This window comes from Oreochromis niloticus, linkage group LG17 (genome assembly GCF_001858045.2).
Source record: "Oreochromis niloticus isolate F11D_XX linkage group LG17, O_niloticus_UMD_NMBU, whole genome shotgun sequence".
NCBI classification, from domain to species: Eukaryota; Metazoa; Chordata; class Actinopteri; order Cichliformes; family Cichlidae; genus Oreochromis; species Oreochromis niloticus.
Window position 1 is genome coordinate 11,818,732 of NC_031981.2, and position 12,841 is coordinate 11,831,572.

At 41.0% G+C, this 12,841-nt stretch overlaps 1 long non-coding RNA gene across 2 annotated transcripts; it reads left to right on the top strand.

Moving 5' to 3' along the window:
• The first annotated feature begins 436 nt into the window (after nucleotides 1-436).
• Nucleotides 437-11,658, top strand: LOC100695388 (uncharacterized). Of its 2 annotated transcripts, XR_003214666.1 has the most exons (4): nucleotides 437-736; nucleotides 4,623-4,759; nucleotides 6,324-6,815; nucleotides 11,390-11,658. It is a non-coding gene; the product is annotated as an uncharacterized LOC100695388 (long non-coding RNA). The 2 variants fall into 2 exon arrangements; XR_002056673.2 differs by lacking the exon at nucleotides 6,324-6,815.
• The last annotated feature ends 1,183 nt before the right edge of the window (nucleotides 11,659-12,841 follow it).

The following is a 12,841-nucleotide window of genomic DNA, read 5'->3' on the forward strand; positions in this document are numbered from 1 at the left end:
ACAATGAAGAAGGTGGTTTTTGTACCTAAGAAGTGCTTGAGAGGAGCCTTTCAAGTGGCAGTTGTGACCTGTCAGGATTAGCTTTTTCAAATTGGAGTAAAACATTTTAATAATTTTAATGATGTATGCTGCACAAGAAAACAGCACATTACTTTTTATAATGAGCCTTTAGAGCTGTGATATTTGGGTAGAGCTAGAGAAACTGTAAATATATTAAACTCAGTGAACTGTTGCTAGAGCAATGCTGCCTCATACACTTTTCCTTAAAATTAAAACCAAATTTTATTTTGAGTTGAACACCTAACCAAAAATACTAAGATGGAAAATTATATCAAAACAAGCTGTGGCTGGAACGACCGCAAGAAGGCTTGCATCATTACCTGTCTCAGTGCCATGGCTCATTGTGCTGTGCTTGTAGGAGCAGCAAAAGTGTTAATGTGTTGCCATGAAGCGGTGTCGCTGTCTGGACATACGGGGTGGTGAGCCTGTCATGCCCTGACACAGGCGAACAGCTAAACTTAAAGTGTGGAGTGAGAGGAATGCCAAGGTCCAGTAAGCCCCTCGGGGCAATTAGGAAGGGAAGAGGAGATTCTACTGGGGAACAAGTGTGTGTTTTCATGTGTGTGTGAGACAGAAATAGAGTTGAGAGACTCAGTTGGAATTCATGAGCTCGTTTTCAGCCAGAGAAGTAACCAGTGAGCAAAGGAGTTCATGTGCAGTCAAGAGAACGAGAAGGGTAAGACAGCAAAGTTTAATCTGCCTTCCTCTTACAATATCACCACTACATCTACACACACTCAGCTACTGCACCAACCAACACACATGCGTGCCTAACCCTATCCTCAGGGACAAAGCTGGACATACCAGATCTGAATCACCCAAACAGAAAGCAGCTTTTTAAATCTCTTTATCTGTTTAAGTTGTCTGATGGTCAGTGACTTTAAAATTTTCATCCAGACGGAAATGTCTGAACTGAGGAAAGAACTGGTACAAAATTCTGTGCATTCTTAGTCACTTAGTCATCACGATAGATTTTACCAAAAATTATTGCTCTCATGCATATGATATTTTGGATCATTTTAGTGTCAAACAGTTATCCAGTGAAATAGCTTAACACCTGCAACACAGACTACTACACAGATGAATTCTCACTGGCTTTTCCTTCAGTGCCTCAAGACATTTGTGGCTTGAAAACATTCCAACAGAATGCCCTGAAACATCTTTTTCCTGTTACTCCGAGGACATGAACCTATATGTATTAATTTAGGTGATTTTTAACTTTCAATTTAAAGCCATGCTTAGGTAGAATTTTATCAGTGCTTTGGTAAATGTAAACTAACTACCATTGGCCGCTTTGTGTTTGGTGGTGTAAGGCAAGGCCCCAGTCATACAGGCCTAGAAACCAGTCCGTGACCATCTGGCAACCACCGTCATCAGGAAGAAAAATTTGTATTCCCCAACTGGTTGTGAGTGGTTGCTGGAAGTTGATGGCAGTGGCTGGGAACATGATGAAGTCCCAGTCATCACAGACCTACAGACCAGTCAGAAACCCACTTGCAACCACATGTCGCTAAGGAAAAATGTTGCCAAGGAAAAATATATATTCCCCAACCAGTTGGGAAATGCCTCCTTGTGATTGATTAAGATGAAGTTGAAGAGTCTTCATTTCTGGTTTGCATTACACTTTTTCAAGTTGCAGTACCACTTGGCTAGTAGTTAGCAAATATTTGTAGGCTAACATGAAAAACTAATGGCAACTATGGAAATCTGCTAGCAACCAAAGCAATCACTGGGAGGCCTTTGGTGCAGCACCTTCTTTGCAACCGATTTCACCCATTGACAGCCAGCAATGTCAAAGAATCAGTCAGGTAATACACACGTTTCCCTAGCAACTGGTGGTTTCCAGATGGTTGTGGACTGGTCTCCAATGTGGTGGACAACTCGTGAGCCATGTGCACATGATGTCACATGAGAAACCTCAACAGCCAGCACTGCATTTTTAATTCAAAGCAAAAATGTTACATTCCCATGTTTAACATCAAAGTTCTTAGGTAAGTTTCAAAGTAAAGCATCCCAAGAAATAGGTTTTCACTTTGATGAAACTTGTCTCTCCTCCAAAGTTAAATGAGGTTTGGGATGTTAAATGGGTTCATGGTGTTCAGTCACAGCTTCTCGCTGGCCTCACATACAGGAGACACCGTCATCCTGCTATGAGTCAACAGCAATTGGAGCAGAGGGATATTATGCACATGGTTAACTAGGTCAGCCTAGGACATACTGTGGCTGTCTAGTCAATTCAACATAGAATTATTTCCATACTGATTGGGTTTAACCTTTTGCAGACTCCAGCACACCCACTCACAGATTAAAACTTAACTAACACTTACTTGCTGCAGCAGACAAATCTTTTGCTTATTGTAGATTTTTAATGCTTCGTAAGTTATGAAGATTAACGTTTGAGCTTTTAAAGGCTTATCGGCATACTGTATTAGCACAACAAGGTTATTTAGCTCTCTTAGGCTTAGAGCGGGACTTGCATCCCATCCCCCCCAGTATGCTCAAAGTTCAAAAGACTCATACCGGCTATCTTCAGTAAACCACCTCCAGATAGATTTTTCACCCATAACTAAAGATTTGAGAGGTGCAGTCAACTTTCAGAAGCAGACATGCTCACACAGACTACTATTTGAAATGAGATTCTGAGGTTTACAGATGCTACATTTAATATATAATATTTAATTAAAAGTAAAAAAAAAAAAAAAAAAGAAAAAATTATATATATATATATACATATATATATATATATATATATATATATATATATATATATATATATATATATATATATATATATATATATATAGATATAGATATATATATATATATATATATATAGATATATATAGATATATGTATGTATGTATAAAAACTTCTACAGCACAGACAAGAAAAACATGTTAGCAAAGGCAAGCCTTGCTCTACCTGAAGCTAAAGAAACTTTGACCAAAGCCACAGTCACTGCACTGCAACCTTTGGTCTTTCATGCTGTATATGCACTGACAAGTTGGAACAGCGTCATGCTTAGCTGGCAATTTAGCAGTCCTTTGATTAAAACCTGATGGTGCAATTTGGAAACATAATGACCTGTTTATTACAAAGACAGGAACTAATTGAATAAGTGGAAAATGAGTAAAGAGGATTAGAGATAGTGGAGCCCTATTTCTCTTTTGGCTGAGGCCCAGGAATTCTTTACTTTGGCATTGTTGAGCAATAAAAAGAAGCTGTATTGTTTAGGAAACCAACTGAGAAACCAGGAAATGCTATAGTGAGTCTGCTCATTGAGGGCTCCTGTCTTTTGGGCATGAGGAACTAAAATACAGACGCGTCTCTTTCCGAGTTCTCTTTCTGCTAAAAGATTTGCCTGAAGTGTAACACAGAAGTTGTCACCTACTGAAAACTAAATCAACACGGAAGGCTGTTCAAATTAATAATTTCAAATTAATGGTTTTCAGAACAATATATATATTGTTCTAGTGTTTTTCGACCTCACACCACTATCGACAGCACAAAGTTTTTCATTGGCGTTATGGAAAAATCATGCTATGGCCTAAAAAAACGTCAAAATTGGTTTTCCACCAATGATTCTTTGAACGTCACAGACATGTGACATGTGATTTCCAACCTCATCATGTAAAGCTGTTGGGATGTTTGACAATCGCAGTGACATTGTAGGGTCAACTGAGTAAGGTCCCAGTCACACAGCCTACAAACTGGCCTACAACCATCTGGCAACCAGTGGTCGTGAGGGGAAAGATATATATTTCCTGACTAGTTGGAAAAAACCTCTTTACAATTGCTTTGGCTACTAATTGCTGTATTCGACCATAGTTTGAATGTTAAATGCCAATTTTTCGCTGAGCATGAGTGAAACTGTGAAAAGTGTGACAAAACCAGAAAAACAGGGAATACTTGCCTTCAAATTAAAAGCTTTTCCTTCTGATACGCCTTCTGCTGTCTGGAGTCCTGCGGCACAAATTTCACTTTTTCAGTTTCTGTTTTGCATTTCATTTTTTCAAGTTTTACTGCAGCTTGTTGAGTAGTTGGCAAGTGTTTGCAGACAAACTAACAACTGCTGAGCAAACAGCCGGCAGTTCAAAACAACTGCAAGGAAACATTTGGAGCAGCACTCTTTTAGCGATTAATATAATATATTTAATATGTTCACATGTTTGGGCTTCAGGTTCATTGCTTCTTGTTGGATGGTTTTACACTGTATTCCCATACATCATTTCTCCTTCCTCCACCCCACACTTCAAAATACTGTTTAGTAAAGCTGTTGTGGTAATGATTAAATTTATTAAACAAATTCATATTAAACTGCTAACTGTAAATTTATTTATTTATTATCCATTTGCATTGCTCTTGTATAACAATGTCACATCAACTACATTTGCCCCCAGGTGCAAGGTAAAATGACAGATGTGCTTGCTTTTTTAGGACATTTGCCAACAAACAGTACAAAGCAATGTCCAATCCTGAGTTAATATTCATCACATCAGCATCTTTGCTAATGATCTTCACATTAATGTTTAAACTGCTGCACTAAACTGTTTCCATTTTAGGATCAAGCTTGGAGCGTCAAACAGGTTATGCCCTGTTTTGTGATTAACCCTGGCAGCCATACACTACAGCTGGAAGCGCAACACAACATCCAGCACCGTGAAGCTCCAAGGCTGTAGACATGACAAGGACAGAGCAGGTAATCAATTATGCCCTCTATGGTATCCTTTCTGTCAGACTGAAGGGAACACAAATTATGAAATGGCTATTGAGAGCAGAATCTTTCGCCAGCTACAGTTTGGACAGGTTTGCAGCCAGACCTTGAAATCAATCATCATGGTCGAGCGAGGAAGGGAAGTTAATTCTAGTTGAGGCACAAGTGGTAAAGCCTGCTGAAGGATTCACAGTGAGCTGCAAATTGTTCACCGAGGTTTGTCAGAACCTTGGATTCTACTACTGTAAGGACATTTTTTAGAGTCAGTCTCAAAAGCTCAGCAGCATTCCTGTCTGACAAAGCTCTATTTGCCTTTCAGTGTGGTTGTTGGTTGAATTAAGTGAAAAGAAAAAAAATTAAAAACAAACAACAACTGCAAATAGCTTTTTTATTCAGATAGACATCTGGTCGCAGAGGCTTTATTACCAATCTGCAAGGTCCCTCCAGATTTATCTTTCTGTTCTCTCCCTGCTGTGCCTTCATTCTCCCTCTTTTCCCATTCTCTCTTTCTGCCTGCCATCCTATATCAGACCCACTGCTTCTGCAGTGCCCTCAAGCACAGTCACAAATTGACATGCTGAATTCTCAGCTGGGACATTAAACCCTGGGGATCAAGCATACAGAGAAAGCTCAAGGGAGATTGTTTATGTTCATCACAAGGTGTACTAGCTGGATTTCCTTGTGAAAGGACCAAAGTCCCTCATCTCTAATCTGCAGCTAGGCTTTGAGTGAGAAAAAAAACTGCAAATAATCTTTTTATAAGTTAAAACCAATCACACAACATTAAAACCACAGGCTGAACTGATGCAATGTCCTGCTAGGAATTCTTGCATTAATGTTAATATTGGTTTGACACATAAACAGTGCTGCAGGCCAAGCACACACCACCATCCCATGGTAACACTTCCTGATGGCAGTTCAGCACACTGCAAAAACAGCTCAAACTCCTCAGATCACAATCAAACGGAGCATCGGTGGAACATGTTGGAACAGGCCAGCTAGGCCTATACCACGACACACCACCCACAGGACCCAAAGCGCTCTGTTGCCAGCGTCCTTGTGCCAGTAATCACAGGACACCTCCAGCGCTCCCATGCCCATGTCCTGCCAGGTCAGAGCTGTTTTGGCAGCAAGAAAGGTACCAATGCATTATTTGCAAGGTGTGTTTTAATGCTGTGGATGATCCATGTACATCCTTTTAAGGGTGATGATTTATCTAAGTGGAGTAATGGACAGATGGAATAGAAGAAAATGTCTCCTCAATTATGAAAAATTGTATCACTTTGATGCCTTCATTTGTTAGTGGATGATGCTTGCAGGAACGTACTGGGATTGCGCTGCTTCAGTAGAATGATTGCTCTTATTCTTGCAAATGAGGACATATGATTAAATTTATAGTGCCACACACACACATTAGCGTTTGTTCTACACACTTCCACATGGAGTTGCGCAGGAGTATGAGCACACTGGGTTCGAAAAGGTACCACATTAATACTATATGTGCATTTTCTCGAACCCGCGCCTACGCACACACTTCTTGTCTTTTCAGGTCAGCTCAGTAGAGAGCACTCTGTGGTAATGAGCTGCTCCACTTTCATGACAGATGGAAAATGTGCAGCATGCTGCGCTCTTCTCCTCCCTTCCCTTCTCCACTCCGCTTCGCCCAGTTCGCCCGACCATCCATCCACCCAACGGCGCCGGCACTTCAATGTATCAAATGATCGGGACGTGGCAACGAGAGGAGGAGCCACTTGGAGTTGAGGCAGTGGAAAGAACGCCTCACCCTGTTCATCAATATTGCAGCTTTACCTGGTGAAAGCTAACACTGCCCAACATATTCCATCGTGTCACTGGAAGAAAGGATCAGATACCTTGGCTTGACATGCCAACATTGTTACCTGTACAAATGATGACGCAAAGCTTGCTTAATTTTTCATGGTCTCTTTGAAGGAGGAGGAGAAGTTTGGAGGCACTGGAAAACAGAACGTGTTCAAGAGTGCTATTATCAACAAGGAGGTCATGTTTGTTCTAGGCTGACAAGGTGAGAAGCGAAAGAAACCTGAAGAACACGAGCTCCTCCTGGTGCAACAGGCTCATAAGAGAAGCCTGATCTTCAGGTGTACCTAAAAAGGATTTGCATCATTTTATTCTAAGCCAATATGGGAAGCCACAAAAATAAAGAGCAAACCTGCAGCGCCTCAATGTCAATAATACATATGCACAGCATTCCTCTACTGACTACATTTACCTGTCTACCTCTCGAAACAATTACAAGAATGATCTGAAAAAAAAAGAAGCAATATTTACAATTAGTTTAGTGGGTTATCCATTGGGTTGGTAAGCTAGAAGGTTGGTGGTTCAAGGGGGACACAGGGGACACAAACCCCCCTTTGAGTTGGGTCAGGAAGGGATCCAACATAAAACTCAGCCAAAGGAAACACCAAAGCCAACATGTGAAGCTAACTGCTGTGACAAGGGACAACTTTTTTTTTTTACTCTACAAATCAAACATAAGAAACCTGCATAAAGGCCCTCTTTATCTTTCCCTCTATAATAGCACTTGTCTGTACAAGAAACCTGAACCAGCTGGCTTCACAAGTACATCAAGTGTTGCAGATTTATTTTGGTCTCTATTAATCATCCAGCACATTACAGCATAGATGTTTTAGGATTTGCTTCTAATTTGATTTAGTAAAGGTGAAAAAATGGAATGAAGGCAGTGCAATCATAAATAAAAGAGCAGCTACAGATTTGTGATAAATAAATAAAGGTTATACTAGTTCGTACAGTAGCTAGCAAACAGACGACCCTTCACTAATGAACCACCTGCACCAGCTCAGCTCCTGCGTGAATGAACGTAACTTGAGTGAAGCACAAAAGTGACTCAAATTCATATTCTGTCATGACGCCGCTCGTCTGAGCTGTGGTAACTGCTGCATATCTCATTGGTCAGAGGCAGAGTGCTGTCATGATAGCAGACTGCGTGCGTGGGATTGTGTGTGCCTGATCGTGTGTGGGTGTGTAACACGGTCTGGCTGAGGTCAGGGTTGGTGCACATTTAATCTGCTCTCTGTTTCCAGGCCACTCCAAGGACTTTGACACATCACTTCTGCATCTATTATTCATAACTGTGGTATTAGACTGTGTGTCTGTGTGCGCAGATGCATGTGCGTGCATGTGTGGGCACAACACACCGTCCTTCTGAAGCACAATGTGGCTCAAAATTCGCCAGAATTTTTTTGCAGCTATAATATCAACCTTGTTGCATAATCACAAAATTTCTACCACATACAAACTTACACTCACGCACGGGCACACTGTGCTCCCACTCCAGTTGCACAACCCCTGAATTTTAGGGATAGAATGGCCTTGTTTCATAAGCAGTCTGCTGCCTACTGGCAGCTGTGCTGTCAGATGAGGTCATTACTTGGGGCGGGTCACAAGCACAGTCTGGGCATAATGTTGGACACCATTGTGAAAACCCACCGTGTGCGAATGAGAATGACAGCCAAGGGCGACCCTAGAGCTGTGACAATCCTGTTGTGGGGAGGCTGCAGGGCATTTGTATTGTTTCTGTTTTGAGTCGTGTTACCTCGCTGGTTTGTGCAGCGATGCATCGAGGAAACAGGGAACAGAGGAGTTGAATGATGCCTGTGTGTGTCGGTGTGTGAGTGCAGGCTGGTATTATTATCAGCTCAATGCCAGGGTGGGGTGAATGGCTTCAGTGTTATCTCTGGAGCACAGCTTGTTTACGCTAATAAACACAACTCTAACTCCACTCCAGCCAATTGTAAAGCGGGCATTTGCCTATTGACGCCACTCCAAAGCAAGAAATCATCTGGGATATGAATATACACGAGAACAATGTTGGTGCCTCACATTGTTGTATGCTGAACAATTTCTCTGGATGCTCACATGCCAGCAATAATCAGACACTGACGCCTCTTTTGAATTCAGTGATCCCCATTGTTGAGTTTGTGTTGACAGATTTTTCTGCCTTTCAGAAAACTTCTTGGTGCTGCAGATCAGGCCGCAAAGACATGCAAAGTTCAGATGAACCACTTATTTGGGCATCTGTACCAGGAAATTGTTTCAGCTCTTTCCATGAAAGTAAAGACCTCATTTAATGTCAATGGTCAACATGTTCCTGAAGAAGACTTGTGCTAATACTGCATGGGGGAGTGGAGCACTCAAATCATTTCATCCAGTAGCTAAAGCTTCTTTAAATCCCTCCAAACATGAATTTTTCGACCAATAGGAAAATAGTTAATATGATGGGAGTAAAACACCACTCCATCCAATAGTCAAGCACCTCAGTTGTTTACCCAAATCTCTGCAATCCCTCCGTGAATATTTATTCAGCCAATGCGAAGGCAGTAGCCCCAGCGCACAAGGACAAATGTCTGACGATTTCCTGCTGGCATCTAGCGTGAGTGTGTCTTAATCCCTCTGTGCAGTAGGCTATTTTGAAGAAGTGACTACAGAGTGTGATGGATATGTGCACATGCTTCACTGCCTGTGCTCACGTATGTTAATGTGGCCGTCTACATATGACCGTCTTCATTTTTCTTCATGTAGCGGATTGTTTTCTGTGTCACCTCTTTAACCTCTAGCTTCCCCACGCCCACCCCCGCCGCCCCTCTGCACCCCACCAAAGCCGCTTTGAGCTCTTTGCTCTGACATCACGGTAGTCATCATCAGTAGGCATGGAACAGACCATTAGGTGAGAAAGCGGGGGGAGATTACTCGCGAATCAGAACACTTTAGCTTTGGCACTAAAGAGAGAGTCTGAAAATCCACCTCGGGATGTAACAATGAGAAATTCTTGGCTTTCTTTTTTGTTTTTTGTTTTTGTGGGTTTTTTTGTGTCAGAGCATCTTTGATTACAACATACATCTGATGCTCTACCAAACAAAAAAGTATACTATAGCATCCCTTTGGCACAGAAGGAATGCTCCAAATATCTCTGCATCAGCAGAATAAAACTACCACTCTCTCTGGTTCACTCTTCATATTGTTGTTTTAAACTATTACTAGTGAGAGGTCATGACTTATGGATCTGTGCTGAATAAAAGGAGTCAAGAACAAAAGAGTCAATGTCTGCAAGTTAAACTGTTTGCCTCTAGGAAAGTGCAGTGACGTGTCAGTCCGGCAGGTCTTAGGCAGTCCTAGTCCGAGCTCCATGACACTGTGGGGAAAAGTCAGACACCAGAAGTTTCCATGAGCTCTACAAGCCAATCCTCTGTAAGGCTGCTAGCATGACTAAGGTGTCACAGTGACCTCCTGGATGTCTGTTTCAAGTTCACAGATGTGATGTAACACAGGCATCTCTTGACTCCATTAGTGGATCCACCAGGCTAATGACATGTTATTTTAAGAACAAACTGCACAATAAACGGAGGTATTCTGTGATCTGCATTTGTTTTAAATTAAATTTGGGGAATTCTTTATTAAATCTGCCTAATGTGCGAGTTCTGAAAACAACATGTGAGCAGAATAGTAGGTACTGCAGGTTATCTGTGTTTGGGCACACAACTGTATGAATATCCGTTACATGCCACCTCCCTCTGTCTCTCACCACATTATTCGTCTGCTTGTTTACTGTGATCAGTTTGATAAAATGTGAAATCAGCATCCAAGCGCTTTAAAGAAGAAAGATAATGCCATAATTTCTCTATAGCTTAAAGAAAACCTAAAAAAATAGTCTTCAAATCAGCAAATCCTTATTTGATGTATCAAAATCAACAGCACTTCACCCCATAAAAATCTTACTTGATTTTAATTTCAAAATCAACTCTTTGTGAAATTCTAACACAAGTCTTTCTACATTTAAGTCCTGTTTTAAGCTTTAAAATTTTAAGTTTTCACTTTTTAAATGTTTTCTAAAAGCTTCAAAGCTTTAGAGTCACATACACGGATACATTTCATACATTTATCTTCACTTTTTTTTTTAATGAATTTTAAACTTGAAGATGTCAAACTGCGTCTGTTCTTTCATTTGCAAACAGATAAATATTCACTTGTAGCGCGTTTGTAAATGACTACAATTCTGATAAAAACTCCCCTAGGTCTGCAGAAATGGCTGATCAGTCACACACAGTGTTATGGCCACAGTCTAATCACAGTAAAGTTGCCAGGCTCACTAAGGGGGCAAATTTTGCTAGCTGGCTGAAAAGATTGTACATATATTTTTTCCCCCCTCATAATTAAGAGGTTTGTGTTGTTTTTTTTAGAAACTGTTAAAAAGCTACATTTTTCTGGCACAGTTTTCAGAGATATTTGCAGACAGAAAAGTTCAGATGACAAACACTGAAAATATAAGAAAGTCCAGATGTTCTTGAATGTGTCATTGCTTGGCTGTGTTTGTGGGCAACCAGGATTCATGGCATGGCATCTGCAATGATGCTGAAGAGTGGTCAGTTTGACAGACGAGAAGTTTGCTATCTTTACAAGATTGTACTATTTGGGGAAGAGCACAAATCCTCCAGTGCAAGTGGTCACAAAGTTACTACTGTGGAGTGAGCTATTCATAGCAGAGGCAGAGATTTTAAGCAGAAGGCCTCGAAGGGGAAAGTTCAACTAAAATCAAGTGTTATTTTTCTTTATCACACGCAGATTTGGGGAACTCTTTATCCCACCTTGCCACTGTTTTGGATTACATGACCGTAAGTTCTGAACTGCCAACTTAGCGCACTGAAAGGGCAACAGGAAAATGTAAAATCCAGAAGTGAAAAATGGAAAGAAGTTCAACTTTAACAGCTGAAGTGAAACCTCAAAGGCAACGGTTAAACTGAGGAGGAAATGAAAAGCATATAAAAGGCAATGGAAAATGATTTACTTGGATATGAAATTATTGTGGTTTATGAATTTAACATTTTTCTCCCTCTGTTTTGCATTTGGCATTTGAATTAATATTAAAATAAAAATGTTTATATAATTTTCAATTATGTGCAGTTATCATCCTTACAAAACAGTTTAGTACTGAGTCATAATAATATACTGTTTTTTACCCTCAGATGCTTTATGTTTTCTAGCCGCTGCATGGAAAGCCAAACTCATCTGAGATCTTATCAAGACACAACCTATGGTTGACCAAAGTATTTCCAAATCCTACTTGACCATCTAGTGGTAAAACAGTACAAATATTACTTGAAATAAATGTCACGAACGCAGGTGTTGATGAATCATGTACACAACAGCTGCCAAGGACGCAAACAAGACAAGATAGCAATGTTTCACTTCCTTTTTCAGTCTTGGCCACAAGAGATAGGAACCGATAAACAAAAAAGCTCTAAGTTTCCACTGGGGCAGGCATTTTCTCACACTAAGCATATAATAAATATCAGACTAACACGCTGGAGAATATTATCTGAGCTAATGATGTCACATGGGTTTCCAAAAAGCGTGTATTCTGGAAACCCATGACGCACAGAAACTATTTACTTACTCTGAACTAAGAGAATTCAATGAAAACAACACATAAACTACTGCAAACAGGCACTCACAAACATATACACACTCTCCACAACCCAAATTCAGGCTTTGCCCCTGCAGTCCTGCGGCAGACGGATCGGGTGACACTGTAGCCTTAATAATAACACCTGCTTTATAAAAAGAAATGGAACCACATCCACAAGCTAAACCAACTGGACACGGGCAGCATTTTTAGCTATCTGAAATCCCCCATCTCCAGTTGTTCGGCCTACTTGCTGAAGGACTTTCCAGGTTCCAGTAGTATTTAATGTTGGCTGACATAATGTTGTATTAACAGCTCTTGTGGATGGATGACTCACATTCCTGCTAGGACACCCTTGGCGTAATATCACTACAGCTGGGAAGCCCCACTCTGGAAGCCCCTAAATGTCCCCAGAACCTCCCCCAACAGCTTGACTTTAGCCCCCATTTCAGCCCAGTAAGCTGGCTGCAGCCGCGTGGTTAAAAATAAACCGCCAAGATGCCACGTTGGTCCTGAGGACATGTGTCTCCATAGCAACCCGAGATGACAGGTTACTGGAGGTTAAAGGTCGGATCTTAAGAGAATCATGTGACCTTGGGGACGTGGAGGGG